The sequence below is a fragment of the Chelon labrosus genome (assembly GCF_963514085.1).
Source record: "Chelon labrosus genome assembly, chromosome: 3".
Taxonomy (NCBI): Eukaryota; Metazoa; Chordata; class Actinopteri; order Mugiliformes; family Mugilidae; genus Chelon; species Chelon labrosus.
Genome location: NC_140339.1, coordinates 16,657,634 through 16,671,518, shown reverse-complemented (window position 1 = coordinate 16,671,518; position 13,885 = coordinate 16,657,634). Strand labels below are relative to the sequence as shown.

General features: G+C 44.2%; 1 protein-coding gene across 1 annotated transcript in view; it reads right to left on the bottom strand.

The window, feature by feature from the left end:
- Positions 1–13,885, bottom strand: part of fto (FTO alpha-ketoglutarate dependent dioxygenase) — a 114,732-nt gene that overhangs the window by 64,135 nt on the left and 36,712 nt on the right.

Sequence of the window (13,885 nt, the reverse complement as noted above, 5' to 3'; positions counted from 1 at the left end):
ACTAGAACAGATAGCAAGAAAGGGGGGGACAAGACTGTCTCACAGAAATAACAAGGCGACCAGTAAAGGCCGCATAATTCGCTAACTGTTACAAGATGTGGGTTTAAAACAAATGTATCTGCAAGGTTTCCGTCCCAACTCAATGATGATGATACATGTCACCAAGACAGACACGAACGCTGCTGGAGTCTGCTTACTTATCCCATTCAACACTTTGGACCGATCTGTTTACTCCTGTGTATATGCAAACGCTTCTTTTTATATATTTGTAGGTGTGCCTCTGATCTTGTCAATGTGTTTTAGCGACCTCTTCACCATATAAGTGTACACATGTGTGTTTACGCGCCAGATTGTGCACACGCAAGATCTTCTGTTTAGAAGACCCTGTGCTGACAGAGGCCTTTGGGTTTAGCCCCAGGCTGATCCCCAGGCCATTTACACACCCCACTGGTTGTTTACTGGTCAAGCCTGGCCTCAGTCAGCCTCAGTCAGTCCAGGGTCCTTTATCTCCTGGCCTGTGTTAGCACTAATCAGCCCCCTCTTTCCTTCTATTTACACCCCGATGACAGTAGCTGTCCTCAGCCTCCACCTCTCTAAGCCTGACGCTGACCACAGATGTCCCCCTGACCCAGGCCACATCCCGAGGTGAATGAGAGGACAAGAACGGCCTGGGTACCCCCATCCCCAGGTCCCAGACCCCAAATTCAACCCTGTCTATTTTACTACAAATAGGTATAAACATTTCCGGGCCTGCTCAGAGGCAAGGTAGGTAAACAAACACGCAGCCAGGCTGAGGTGATATTTTGGTTGGTGGAGAGCTGGAGTGATGATATCGTTCCAAGGGAAGGCTGGCTGGAGGGCAGCCTGGGGCAGCTCACTAACACCTCGAACCAGGACTGTATCTTAACACCAACAAGCATCTGTCTAGTCTATCACATAGCAACATGTCACCCGTTCAACACAGAATAATACAATGGCAAGGCTGTTGCCGCACACAGTGCAATATGATGCACATTACTTAAAACATCAGAATAGCTGTCACTGGTCACGTAATAGCTCACAGACAGGAAGGTTAAGAAAAAAAAAATGCATGCAGAACTGAAAGTTTACACTCCATAAAACACGGCTACTAGCTGACCACCGGAGTGTCTGAGAAACTGTTAACACCCCATGAAATGCCTTAGCTGACTTTAGACCAGGACTTTCAGGGGGACCTGGATCACTCTTAAGCTTGCTGGCACTTTATTATACAGGGAAGGCATTCATGTCTGCAGGCCACCAAAGTTTACAAATCCCCAAACCAACCTCCCTTATTAACTAGTATAATAGACAGTAGTGTTTTTTGGACCAGAATAGACCATACAAGTGATGGACGGTTACCTAAAAAGGAGGGTGGTAAACAAACTCACCGGTAACAACAAACATTTCCAGGTTTTGGCCTGAGGTTGGTGTTAATTTGCCAGTATGGTGCCTCCCTTTCTAAGTGCACCTCTGTCTGTCAGACTGGTAACCTCCATGCCTCCCTCCCTGCCACTAGCATGTGAACAGCCCAGCAACAAGCCAGCAGACCTTTACTGTATTTATTTGCCAACGTGTCTCAGTGTCTGTGTCTACATAGAGGCAGACATAGCCCTAACTAGTAATCCTCTTGTTTTGTGACTGTGACTTGGGATTTGAAGTTTTAGGGATGGTGAGCAACAAGTAACACCTCCACAAAATCTGTTCTATATTAATGGTCATTTCTGTCACGTAAATTGCATCTTCTACGGAGTAATCTGAATTTAAGTAATTTAATTCTAACCATCTGCTAAAATTCAGACTGTGCTAAGGACAGGATTTCCTTTTGACTCAGCAATGACATGGGATTTTAGAAATGAACGTCCTCTTGTGCCAAGTATTGCCATTCCTCTCCCTAACTTGTCTTCCTTTTTCCCACCTACATAGCAACATTAGCAACATGTCTCAAGTTTTAAGGTTCAACTCCTTTCTCCACATCTGCAGACCCTCCGCGGACCTTTGCCAGTTTAAGCTCAGCTGCTCTTGACACCTGATTTTCATAGGCCTTGGGAGTGGGAGTTTGGCAGACTCTCAGCGGTCTGCATCTCCATCTCCCCTCTGATACAAGAAACCAATATCACTTTGACCGCTGGTGGAAAAAGGCATCACGCACCTTGCTCTGGGTAATGGATAGCTTCTGCTCACTGATATAAACAACTGGGGAGCTGTGATCCTGCCAGGGTCTTTTCCAGTCTGGACAAGGGATCTGTGTGTGTTTGCTGCAGGCCACCACTGAGTTACTTTGCACTTGGAGGGGAGGGGAGGGGCGGCAGCTCTCCAACGGTGGAAAAATTATATTAGCCCAGGAAGAAATAAGCCCAGACCACATTCACTTTACTGTGACATCACACTCGAAGTCATAAAAAGTGTGTGTGTGTGTGTGTGTCTGATTTATTTATTTTTTTATTCCCACCGTCTGCCTGCTGTCACATGATTACAGATGGCTCAAAATTGAGGCATATCCGAAATTAAATTTACTCCATTTCCATTACGTAAGATTGGTTGATAATGTGTGCGTGCGTGTGTGTGAGTGTTAAGAATGACGGGTGTCAACACTGATCAGCAGCAACCTTTGGGTTATGAGAGAAAACAGAAAATAAAATCAGAGGAGAAAGTTTTACAGAAATATTTTCTCCGATTTGATTCAAGAGTGTGTGTCTTTTCAAATTATCTGTGCAAATTTGAACAGTTCTCACTGCTGAAACGTACAGAGCGTTGACTCAATGGCGGATTACTTGTTCTCTGTTTACACTCTTTTGCATTTACTCCGAAATATTCATTTTGCCTACTAATGATAATAATACGTACATTGACATATTGTTTGTTAAGGAAACAATGCTTCCAGTTTCTTAGAAGGGCATGGAGGGATCCCTATTTTTATTCCAAGTGTGTTGATGTGTTCCCGCAATCACCGTGGTGACAGAAACCGAGGCCTTTCAGCCAGACTGACCCTTGCAAGGTCGCGGGCACCATCAATTACGTCAGCCAGTAAAATGGTCTTTGCTACACAGAGCAGATTATATGGAGTGTAAAACATTAGAAAAATGTGTCTGAAACATCAGAGCAACATGTTTGAAGTGACAAAGCATTGGGGGGGATAGAGACAGTCCCAAAAAGGGAAGACCCCTGACAAGTGATTTTGTTTGAAGGCATTGTAACACACTCAAGTGGGCAGGGATGCTTTCTATAGCCCCTACGGCAGTCCATCTTCTGGACAGAATACAAGCAGGGTGGAAGGACATATGCTTTGCACAGGGTCAAATGAAGCAGAACTCCCAGGCTTTTGTGGTGCTCCCTTTTGGTGGCGAGAAGAAAAGGCAAATCTGTTGTCAAGTCCCAGTCCAATGGGCCCACAAATATCACATAAAAATTCACCGGCCTGTTTTTTTGCCAGGCTTTTGTCTCGGTCTCATGATAAGGACTGCGGATCCAGTTGGCCTTAATGGCTAAACCACATAGTCTTTAGGCTGAATGAGCTCTCCAGCACGCCGGGACGGCGGCTGAACACACACACTCCTCAGCGGCCTAGCTAGAATGCACAATCCATCCATCACGAGAAAGCTTTGAGAGGCCCTTTGACTAATTCAGGACAATGAAGACGGAGCTGGACAGAGATGTTTGCGATGAGCGCGACACTCAAGCACCTTCTGCTCTGTTGAAACCCCCTTTCTCTCTTTCAGTATATGAAAGCTGAGTCTAGATTCTGGCTAGATAGCAGATTGTGATCAGCACCTCACTCTCCTGCCAGTAAAAAGCTTTTTGCTGACTGGGGCCAAAGCCAGCCTTTCTAAGCCCCGGAGTTAGAGTGTTACACACACACACACACTGCACCATACTTCAGGTCTTCAAAAATGCTAAACCAATAAAAATGGTTTCCATCCATCTAGACAAGCCTGCATAGAGGAATTCTGTTTTAGACGGGGGATATGCCTGCAGGGGCAGAAATGCACCGCTAACAAAGTTTTGATTGACTACAAGAAGTATGAAGAGGAGCGATTCTTCATTTTTTGCATCTGGCAGAAAACGGCGGAGCTGCTGTAGCGAAAATGAACAGGCCGTCTTATATGTCAAGTCAGTGACATCAACTGTGAATTACCTCGAGAGGTACAGTGAAAAAGAATGACTGTATCTTGAGTAATGCAAATTATGATCCACAAGATTAGAGCCCCCAGCCCCAATCAGGTATGGACAGCATCGGCCACCGTTCAAAGACATGCTCGTTCTAAATTGGCCGTCGGTGTGCATAGGTGTCCCCGAGACCCTCCAGAGGACAAGCGGTTACATAAAATGAATGAATGACTGAATAAATGTGTTGTTTACTATCAATTTTGTTTGTGATTTCAGTATAGTTTTCAATTATGGCTGCGCATCTTTTGGTATTTTTAACATTAAAGTTAAAGGTAAATTATTCTCTGTTGCATCATTATAGGTCAAGGCCTACTGAAAATTCAAAACAGACTGTGTTTAATGTGCTGCTTTCCTGTACATGACACTGGAGGCCCTGTTGCCTTAAACAATTCCCCCCACACCACAAAGCCATACAGTAATAGACAATGGCACACACCATGAAGCAGTTACATATAACTGGATTATAGACTCATATACTCTGTAGGAAGCTGTCTACTCCAATCTGGCAAAGAAGTCACAGACATTCTAGTAGCTTTTACATTTAAAGTGAATGTTCAACAAAGGCCCCGCAAATGCGCTTAAAAAACGATGGAGTGCACCGATAGGATTTATTTAAGTAAAGCGAATTAAAAGTGAGTACAGTGCACTTTGTATTGAGCGCCTTATTAATGCAATGAATCAAAAATCTATAGAACACTGTTGTTTGACATCGAATCCCATTTTCTTGACATTCGTGTTTGCTTAGCGGGTGCGTGTTTTGGTTTAATCTTTCAACAAAACAGTCATTAATTAGAAGGCTGTTCGGCAGCCGGCTCATATTGCGAGTGCTGCGCGTCGGACCTTTTGATCAGCATTTGAAAATGGCCCCTTAGGACTTTTCAAACAATCTTGTTCTTTAAAATGTATTACCAAAAAAAAGTCAAGATCAAGTGTGCTATGAATTGACAGTAATGAAAGGAACAAAAGCCACAGAGTGCAATCTAATAAGTGTGCGTTTTCTGATTACTGCTGCGGTGAAATGTAAAGAATTCATTTCGAAACCTTCGACAGCCGGTGTGGATGCGGCGCAGGCTACATTAAAGTCACCTGAGCGTTTCTAAACGCACCAGATTTTTCCGCACATTTACGCAGCGTACTTCCCCTCCCGTTGTGTTAATGTGTGATTGCTCCTCACCCAGGGAGGCTGATGAGAGCGGCTAAAGGGTGTTTATGAGACTGTTAGCCAGGAGAGGATGCCGCCCTGCAGCTCTCGCCCAAATAAAAGAGCCATTTATTACATCCAACATGACCCTCTCATTACACACAAATAGGAATTAATGAGTGCTATATCGGGCGCTCCCAGCAGAGCGAGGCGGGGCCCACTAAAGGACTAGCGTTAATTACACTGTCCTACATCTCACCCATTTAACACCACCCATCAGATCGCTCTATCTACAGGGGAAGGAGAGCGGAGGGGAAGCGTCACGCTACCTGGAAGGATGGCCGCTCTCAGCTTTCATGAATATAGAGGACGGATTGTTGCAAACCAATTGCAAAGAAAAAGTGATTTTTTTTTTTTTTCACACATTGTTTTACCAGAACAAAAACACATCTCAGGTTTGATCTCTGCTGAGTTATCCTCTTCATAGTGTACATGCCTTGTTTTTGAAAGGTGCACAGACAAAAACTTCCCACAATGCTCCCAGGACTTGTACTTCCTCTTGAATGTGCGCACATCCCCTTGTTTACAGCATCAGCTTTTCATTGCTCTGAGATACTTTATCTCGCAAGCTCTGATTCCAACTTAAATCTTTAGCGTTATCTCTCTCTTCTCCAAACCCCTGAAAAGCGCCACAACCTCCTCGCCTCACTCGTTTTTTCCACGTTCCACCTCCATAAGCCCCCTCCACCTCCGCTCCAAGCAAGCGATACAATTATCATCAACGATCTTTGCCCGCATTTCCTCCTTTTCTCTGTGTTTCTCCAAGCAAGTCGTGCAATTTTACAGAGCCCTCCCGTCAGAATCACACCCCTCTCTCCGCTCATTGTTTTCAAAGAAGGCTTTATGTACTTAAAGCCAGATCGCTGCTTCAAACATGATCGCTGCTCCAGTGATTTTGAAGAATTAGCAAGGTACCGAGATATTAAGTGGCTGCTAAAAAAAAAAAAAAAATCTAATTTCCACCACGCTGGTTACCTTGTGTCTAGGCCTGGCATTGAGATGAAAAGACATCACAGTGATAATTGACGTTACATCGGTTTAACCCTGTGGCTTTCGGCCTCACATGTGTGTAGTAACACAAGAAAAGAGAGAGATTTGTTCCAGCCTAAAGAAGGTATGTTCTGTTTTTGTCCCTGATTAAGTTTTAAGTGGTATTTTCTTAGTGCTTACTTTGAGGATCTATAGTCAGGTTGGGCTGTATTCATTTTCATTAATTGGTTTCATTAATTCTTTCGCTATGTGTGGGCGACGTAAAGCCTTGCGAGACTGCGACTGTGATTAGGGGCCGTACCAGCGAACGTGAAGTGAATCTGAGTTGACGTGCGGATAAACAATAATAAGGATCGACCAATAATAATCAACCGGAGGACCCGACGAGGCTCTAGATTCAGATTTAAATGATTTTTTATTAAAGGTGTGTGCACAGAGATCCCGAGTATGAGGCGCTCTATTTTTGTTCGCTCCCGCTTACGGAGCTCAGCACCACCATCGCAATATGCGCATTGCTATTTCTGCACATGAGGAATATTGAACAAGCTCTGGCCGTATATTCAATATTCAATAAGATTTATGTTATTCTAAAACTATATAAAGATTTAATTTAATTTTTTCTTGTTTGCCGCTGGTGACAGGTCAGTGTGTTTTCTTGTGTCTGTGGCAATATCGTTGACTACTACTCATCTGACATGATTACCTGAGAGAGTAAACAATTACACCTGGATCAAAGTCCTGAAATAATTACACGTCAAATGCTGGTTAGTAGTAATGTCTCCAGTCAGCTATAGGAGGGGCGGGCTTTGCTATGAGATGTTCTGAAATCTCTCTTTCATCTTTTTCTACTTTCTCCCCCATCAAGGCACTTTTCGACAAACACACTCCTTCCTCGCATCTCTCTCTCCCTCTCTCCCTCTCTGCTGGTATGACACAGGAAGAAGCTGGGCCCTGCAGCCAACCCCGCCGTCCGCACTGAATGCGATTAAGCTGAGCAGTGATTAATCTGGGCTGCCCCATAATTCCTCTTTACCACTTTAATGGATGTTATCTCCCCTCCTCTGAAGGCTTATCTTGCTGATCGGGGCCAAGGATGAAGACAGGAAGAGGAGGGGGGGGCGGCTACGGGTAGAGGGAGAGAAATCAAACCGAATCCATACAGAGGTAAGTAAATGAATAAGTAAGTAAATAAGCGAGTAAACAAATAAATGCGGGGATTGAGGGAGCTGCTAAGCGGATAAGGCAGATCAGTCTCTGTAAAGTGCTCATTTGTTTTCTAAGAAGACGAGACAAGCCGCCTTCAAAGCCCACTGATACAGTAAAAACACTGTCGGATTCACAATTCACAGACAAACAAAACAAATTATCCAAACTGCTGTCAATAATACTCCCTACCCACGCGTTATAAAGACACCGCACCGTGGCTGACAGTCAGCTGTGTACAAGGACAGAAAAGGCATTGTCTCATTTGCGGTTTCCTCATCGTGACACGCAGTCAATGACGATCCAAGTTCCTCTAATACATTCCAGTTCAGTCATCCAGAGCCCTGAAACAAGTTTGCTCAGGTCATTGTCTAATGCGTGAATGAAAATGCAACAACGATAAAGTTCCGGGAAGATGAGCTACTATATCCTGTTATTGGGAAATAATTACACATATGCAAGCAAACACTTTGCACGAGAGTGTAACACGAGGAATAGTAATCAAAGAAGTGTCGCTGTCCGGTTTGGTTCCCTGACATGCAGAAGAACATGGCAGAAATATGAGCTTTGACAGCAATAGCAGTTGTGACTGGCAGCCACACGTGAGCATCTTTTTTTTTTTTTTTTTTGTGCGTGTTGTGTATTTGAACAAGACACTTTTATTCTAAACATTCAAAAATAACTCTTAATTCTGTGCAGCTTCAAAATACATCCATGAATAAATACTAAAATATTTCAACTGCAGCAAAAGTCGCCATCTCTATGTGTTACTTCCACTGAAAACAAGATTTCCTGCAATAAACTTCCCCTCAGTGAAGACAGTGAAGTTTTCCTAAATAGACGCCGCTGCATATGCAAGTACGTGAGTTTGGCAGCGCGTCTGTCCCAGTGTTTTTGTCCTCCCGTGTCTGCCTTCATGTATAGAAATGCACGCGCCTAGCAAAAGACTGACAGGGTTAAACCTGTTCGAAGCTCTTTTTTTTATTTTTTTCCTTTTCTTTTCGCCCCGCTTCGGCTTACAGCGATGTTGCAGCGAGATTCTGTCATAGACAAACCTCTGTGGGATTCCATTCAATACTAGTGTACATCTTTAGGTACAAAGCTGCGGGCTGCATTGGCTCCAGGTAACATAAACGCTCCCTTCAAGCCACCTCGTATCTGCCCATGAAAATTCTCTAAAGGGGTTTAAGCACTTACGCAGAAACACTATCAGGCGCTGCCGAAAATTCAGCTTACCCTGTTGAATAGGGACTTCAAAGAGAATTGCAAATACCTTTGCACCGCTACTTTTTCTCCCCTCTCTCTCTCTCTCTCTGTGTCTCTTCCTGCTTCTTTTCATTTTATATTTCCAAACACAAGCTGCTGCGTGATGTAAAATGTATTATCAGCCGTATATTTCCTCTTTAAATGAATAATAACAATAATCTCTGAGTAATTTCTTTTTTATACAGCTCCGTCTAAATAGGGCAAAGCAAGCGGACTAATATACAGCTGCGGGTAAACAAGGCCGAGCAATAATGAACGCGTGGATTAGGCCTCTAGTCTATGTTGTGCGATAAGGGAAAACAGCTGCTGCTATCCAGGTACCGGCACACATTGACTGTCAATGAAGGATAAACTACTGTGCAGCTGCACATTTACTTCTTACACTGCGGACACACTGCGCACGCGCACGCACAGACACAAACTCAGGCGTTCACGCCGCATATACGCGCGTAAGAACCGCAAAGAATTGGAATATAATAAATGTATAAGCCTATTTGCGCAGTATAGAGCTTGAAATGCAAAACAATATGATGCATAAACACGGCACGATTTAATGTAAGAGATAATAAATGGCTTCATAATGAGCAATAAAAATGGTCTTTAAACAGTTTACTGCTTAGTTCACACTTATAATTAATCTGGCTTCCATGTGTGCATATAAAGTGGGTATAAAACTCCGCGAGTGAAACGGGAAAAATTACCGCTGGTAAACATCTGATGCAACTCCAGCCTCTAGCTTTAAAGCGCGCCGCCTTTTTCCCTCTCACCTGAAGCAGAGGCTCGCCAAAATAACGCGCCGCAAAAATATTGCTCCCTAAAATTATTTACGGGCAAACGCACAACGCAAACCATAACATTTATAATGTTTTACAAAGCCATCAAATAAGTGGAGAGGGGATTAATTGCCCCGGCCCGACCTTAAAATAATTATTTTGAGCGGTGCAACTCTAAACTCCAATGAAATTGATACACTTTGATAATTAGATTCTTGGCACTGACCCGCTGAAGTCAATAAAGGTTATTAAGGCCAATTGCTGTCTAAACGCATTACGGGCAGAGTAAACTGTCCGTCGGAGGCCCCTGCTACTCCAGCGCCAATATGATAATCCATTCTCCGTCCTGGGGGTTTCTTCCCTAGCGCCTGTGTCTCCACTCTGCCATACAAAACCAGATTGGATTCGCTTAACCTTTCCAGGACTTTGATCAAATGAGCTCACACAGCAATAACATTTACATTGACCCCCCCGAACCCTCCTACCCCCGAACACACACACATATAACCCCTCTCTCTCTCTCTCTTTTTTTTTTTTTCCAACCTCCCCCTCTCTGTGTTTCTGACTCTACAGACTCTCCCTGCAGCTCCTCTCCGACCCCTCCTCGGCACGTTTGCTCAATAACCTAATCAGCTATTGATGGCGACCGGGGCCGGGGCTGTGTATGATTGCTGTGCTACCATCCTCAGCAGCCCAGATTGTTTCCGAAGAGACTGTTATTACGGTGAGGGGGAGAAGATGAATTGGTCACCAAGCACATCTCTGCGCATACTCGGATGCATGCAAAAGCCAGCCTCTATTATAAATCAGAGGAAGTAAATTTTTTGTCACACTGGGAGGAAAAGAAAAAAAAAAGGAGGGAGAGGGAGAGAGAACGCGCGCATGTATACGCGTATACGTGTGTGACCAAACCGTCGGAAAACAGGGACTGACAGGCCGGGTGAACGGAGGAGAGGAAGACATGGCCCTGATACCACTTCCTGTTTTGTACATCTTGAAGTATACAAATGTATTCAACTGAGTGGATCCCATTTATTATGAAAGTAGATTAATTTCCTTGATGTGCGTTGAAAAGATTTCCATCTACAAGGCTCGTTCTCCTGTCAAATGAGGGAGAAAGTGCGAGAAAGAGGCAGAGATGTGGCGAGATAGCGGGAGCGAGAGGGAGAGAACAAGAGAAAGGGAGAACATAAAGAGGGAGAGAGAGAGAGAGAGAGAGAGAGAGAGAAGGGGAGAGGGAGAGGGAGAGAGAGAGAGAGGGAGCGAAGAAGACGGAGTGCATTGAAATCTCTTTGCATCCGGTGGCTTTTGAAGTTGTGAGATGAGCAGCCACAGAAGTCAGGAAAGTGACAAATTAGGGAAAAAGCTGTACTGTGCAAGCGGAGCTGCTAAATCAATTAAAGTCATGCCGAGTGCATACATTAACATCAATGGCTCACACACACACACACACACACACACATACACAGGACAGAGAAAAATATACAGGGAGATGTGCTCATGGGCTCGCTGTCGCTTCTCCCCCACGGTGAAAAGAGGAAAGATAAAAAAAAATAAATAAATAAAAATACCACACCGGTATTTAAAATATTCTGCATAAAGCCAAGACTCTCCGTCTATTGTCACTCAGACGGAAGCTATTCATTGTTGCTAGTTTAAAGAAATGTCACTATTGTGTGATAGCCACGATAGCGGAGTCCCGGGGGAGCGCGAGGCATCGAGCCTGGCGGGTCTAAACGGACTTTCAACACCTTTTATCACAGGGGAAAGTAAAACCTTTGAGTTAACGCTCTTCTCCAACGCCCCCCCCCCTCCCCCCGAAACAACCTTTACCTTACATGCACCAAACCCCAACGCGCACACTCTCCCGTACGCGCGTCGTAGTTTTGCCATACGTTCCCACACAGCCACACCTGAAGCTTATCCAGGCAGCCCCGACTCTTTGTTTCTATCAAGGAGCCGCACGGATTCGCGAGGTACCCGAAAAGAGGCGAGCGAGCAAGTGGACTTGTTTTGTTTCGCTGCTTTACTTATTTATTTATTTATTTATTTATTTATTTATTTATGTATTTTATCAGAATGTCATTCAAATGGAAGGATGAGCATTTGCATGACAACAGGCTGAGGAGCAGAGAGGGAGCCCCAGGGAGAGACAGTATCCATAAACAGGAGCTAGAACCCACCCCTCCTCCACCACCACCACCACCACCACCACCCCACACATATTGCAATATTCTTCATACAGACTAACAAACGCATACATAGCCCGGCGCATCCCGCAACACTGTGTGCTAAATATGACAATAAAGAGAGGAGGGCTGGCTGTTTGTATTGCTATTTTAGCGGGATAAAACAATAGGCTGTTTTATTGCCGCGGCACACTGTGTGAAACAACACAGAGTCATTTTATAAGCCCTATTTAAAGAGACACGTATTTGTTATTTTAAAACACTCGTGGTGATATCAAACTTGACAAAAATAATGCTGTATTAAAATATACTCTGCAGGCAACAGGGAAACGTAAGTAAATAAATGGTAAACAGCATCACACACACAGCAGGTCACCGGTGTGTTTCACCGCATTACACCGCGCTGTCAATTGCCGGCTTCACAATGTAAAATATATGCAATAAAGAAATGCGCAGGAAGGGGAGCGCCCATAATTTAAATAACTCAAAGTAATTTAGAGAAATGAGATTTAATCTAACTGCACGAAAAGGCTCACCGCTTTCAAAAGCTCCAAAAGGAAAATCTATAAGTCACATCTATAAAGTGCTTTTCATCAGCATATCACAGGTCGATGCATGTATGTAAATATTGCTGGCAAGAGCAATAATGTTGTCTTTCATCACAATAGTTAATCATTACCTTGGTGCGCTCACCAGTGTATCATTATTTTTTATTTTTTTTTATTATGCACGGGTTCAATGCGCGTTTGTGCACAAGACATGCTTGCTTTTGTGCGATTTGACACCGTGATTAATTAAATTTTGTGCCAAAGAATTGAATCTGTATAATAAATATGTGTCAGTGTAAGTTGGGATATTAAAAAATATGAAAATGTACGACATGCAGTTTTATTTTGTCACATAAATTATATGTATAAATATAAATATACTTTTTTTTTTTTTTTTTAAATGATCGGCTCTTGTTAGTTTCATTTCTTTCTTTTTTATGAAGAGAATATCTCACATTTTATTCGATGCATTGTATACGGCCTGATGCGAACTTCCCACTGCATGTCAGAAATCCACATTTGGAGACGCAGACACACACACACACACAGACAGACATAAACGCACCCAGTGGACAGGGTTTGCCTGCCCATTACAGAGAGACAGAGACACGGCAAGAGAAAGCGAGAAAGACCTCACATTTCACTGATGCCCTTTTCTAAATACAGGTCCAAATCACACACTTCATCTGGGCCCGGAGGTGGAGCTCTAGATGAGTTTAGCCCCTGTCTGCTAACCCCCACCCACCCACCTACCCACCCACCCTCTGCCAGGCTGTTCGGCTGTGTGAGAGAGAAGGAGAGAGAGACTACGACTAGAGCCGAGCAGCGTCAGGCAGCAGCGGCACTGTTCTCCTCCAGCCCCTGTCTTTATCCCCGCCTGAGCATTAGATGTGATTACTGCTCAGCGCTCGACACTGACAGAGACAGAGAGCTCCCAGAGACAGCAGGAGCGGGTGAGAGACATAAAGAGATAGGCAGTGAGAGAGGGTGAGCTGGGAGAAAAAGAGCAGCACAGCTCTTTCGTTCCCTCTGCTGCTGATACAGCGATACAAGAGTGCCCCCTGCTGATTCTGGTGTCTGGGTGTTAAACACACACGCACACACGCGCGCACACATACATACAATGGACACACGGTGAAATCCAGCTACGAGTGGAAGCTGTGGGGAGAGAGAGAAAGCGAGACCAAGCACGGATCTGTGTGCGTTTGCGTGCTGTATATTGTATCTACAGTGCTGTGCGCGTGTGTGTCTGCAGCAAAAAAAAAAAAAAGACAAACGTACCGAACAGAGCTGTGACTCAGGTGCCTTAATTATGAGTCTGACATTACTAAGTGATTCCTTTACAGTGGTGTCTAACTAATAGCTGTGTGCCCACGCTCCTCTCTAATAAAACTTCTGTCTGAGGCCACGATTAAACGCATGACACATCCTTAATAACGTGGAGCGGCGAGAAGTTAGACGATCCACCGTGTAATTTTTAACACACCCTCCCTTGTGAGGAGCATCATTGGACGGCGGACAACTTATGTA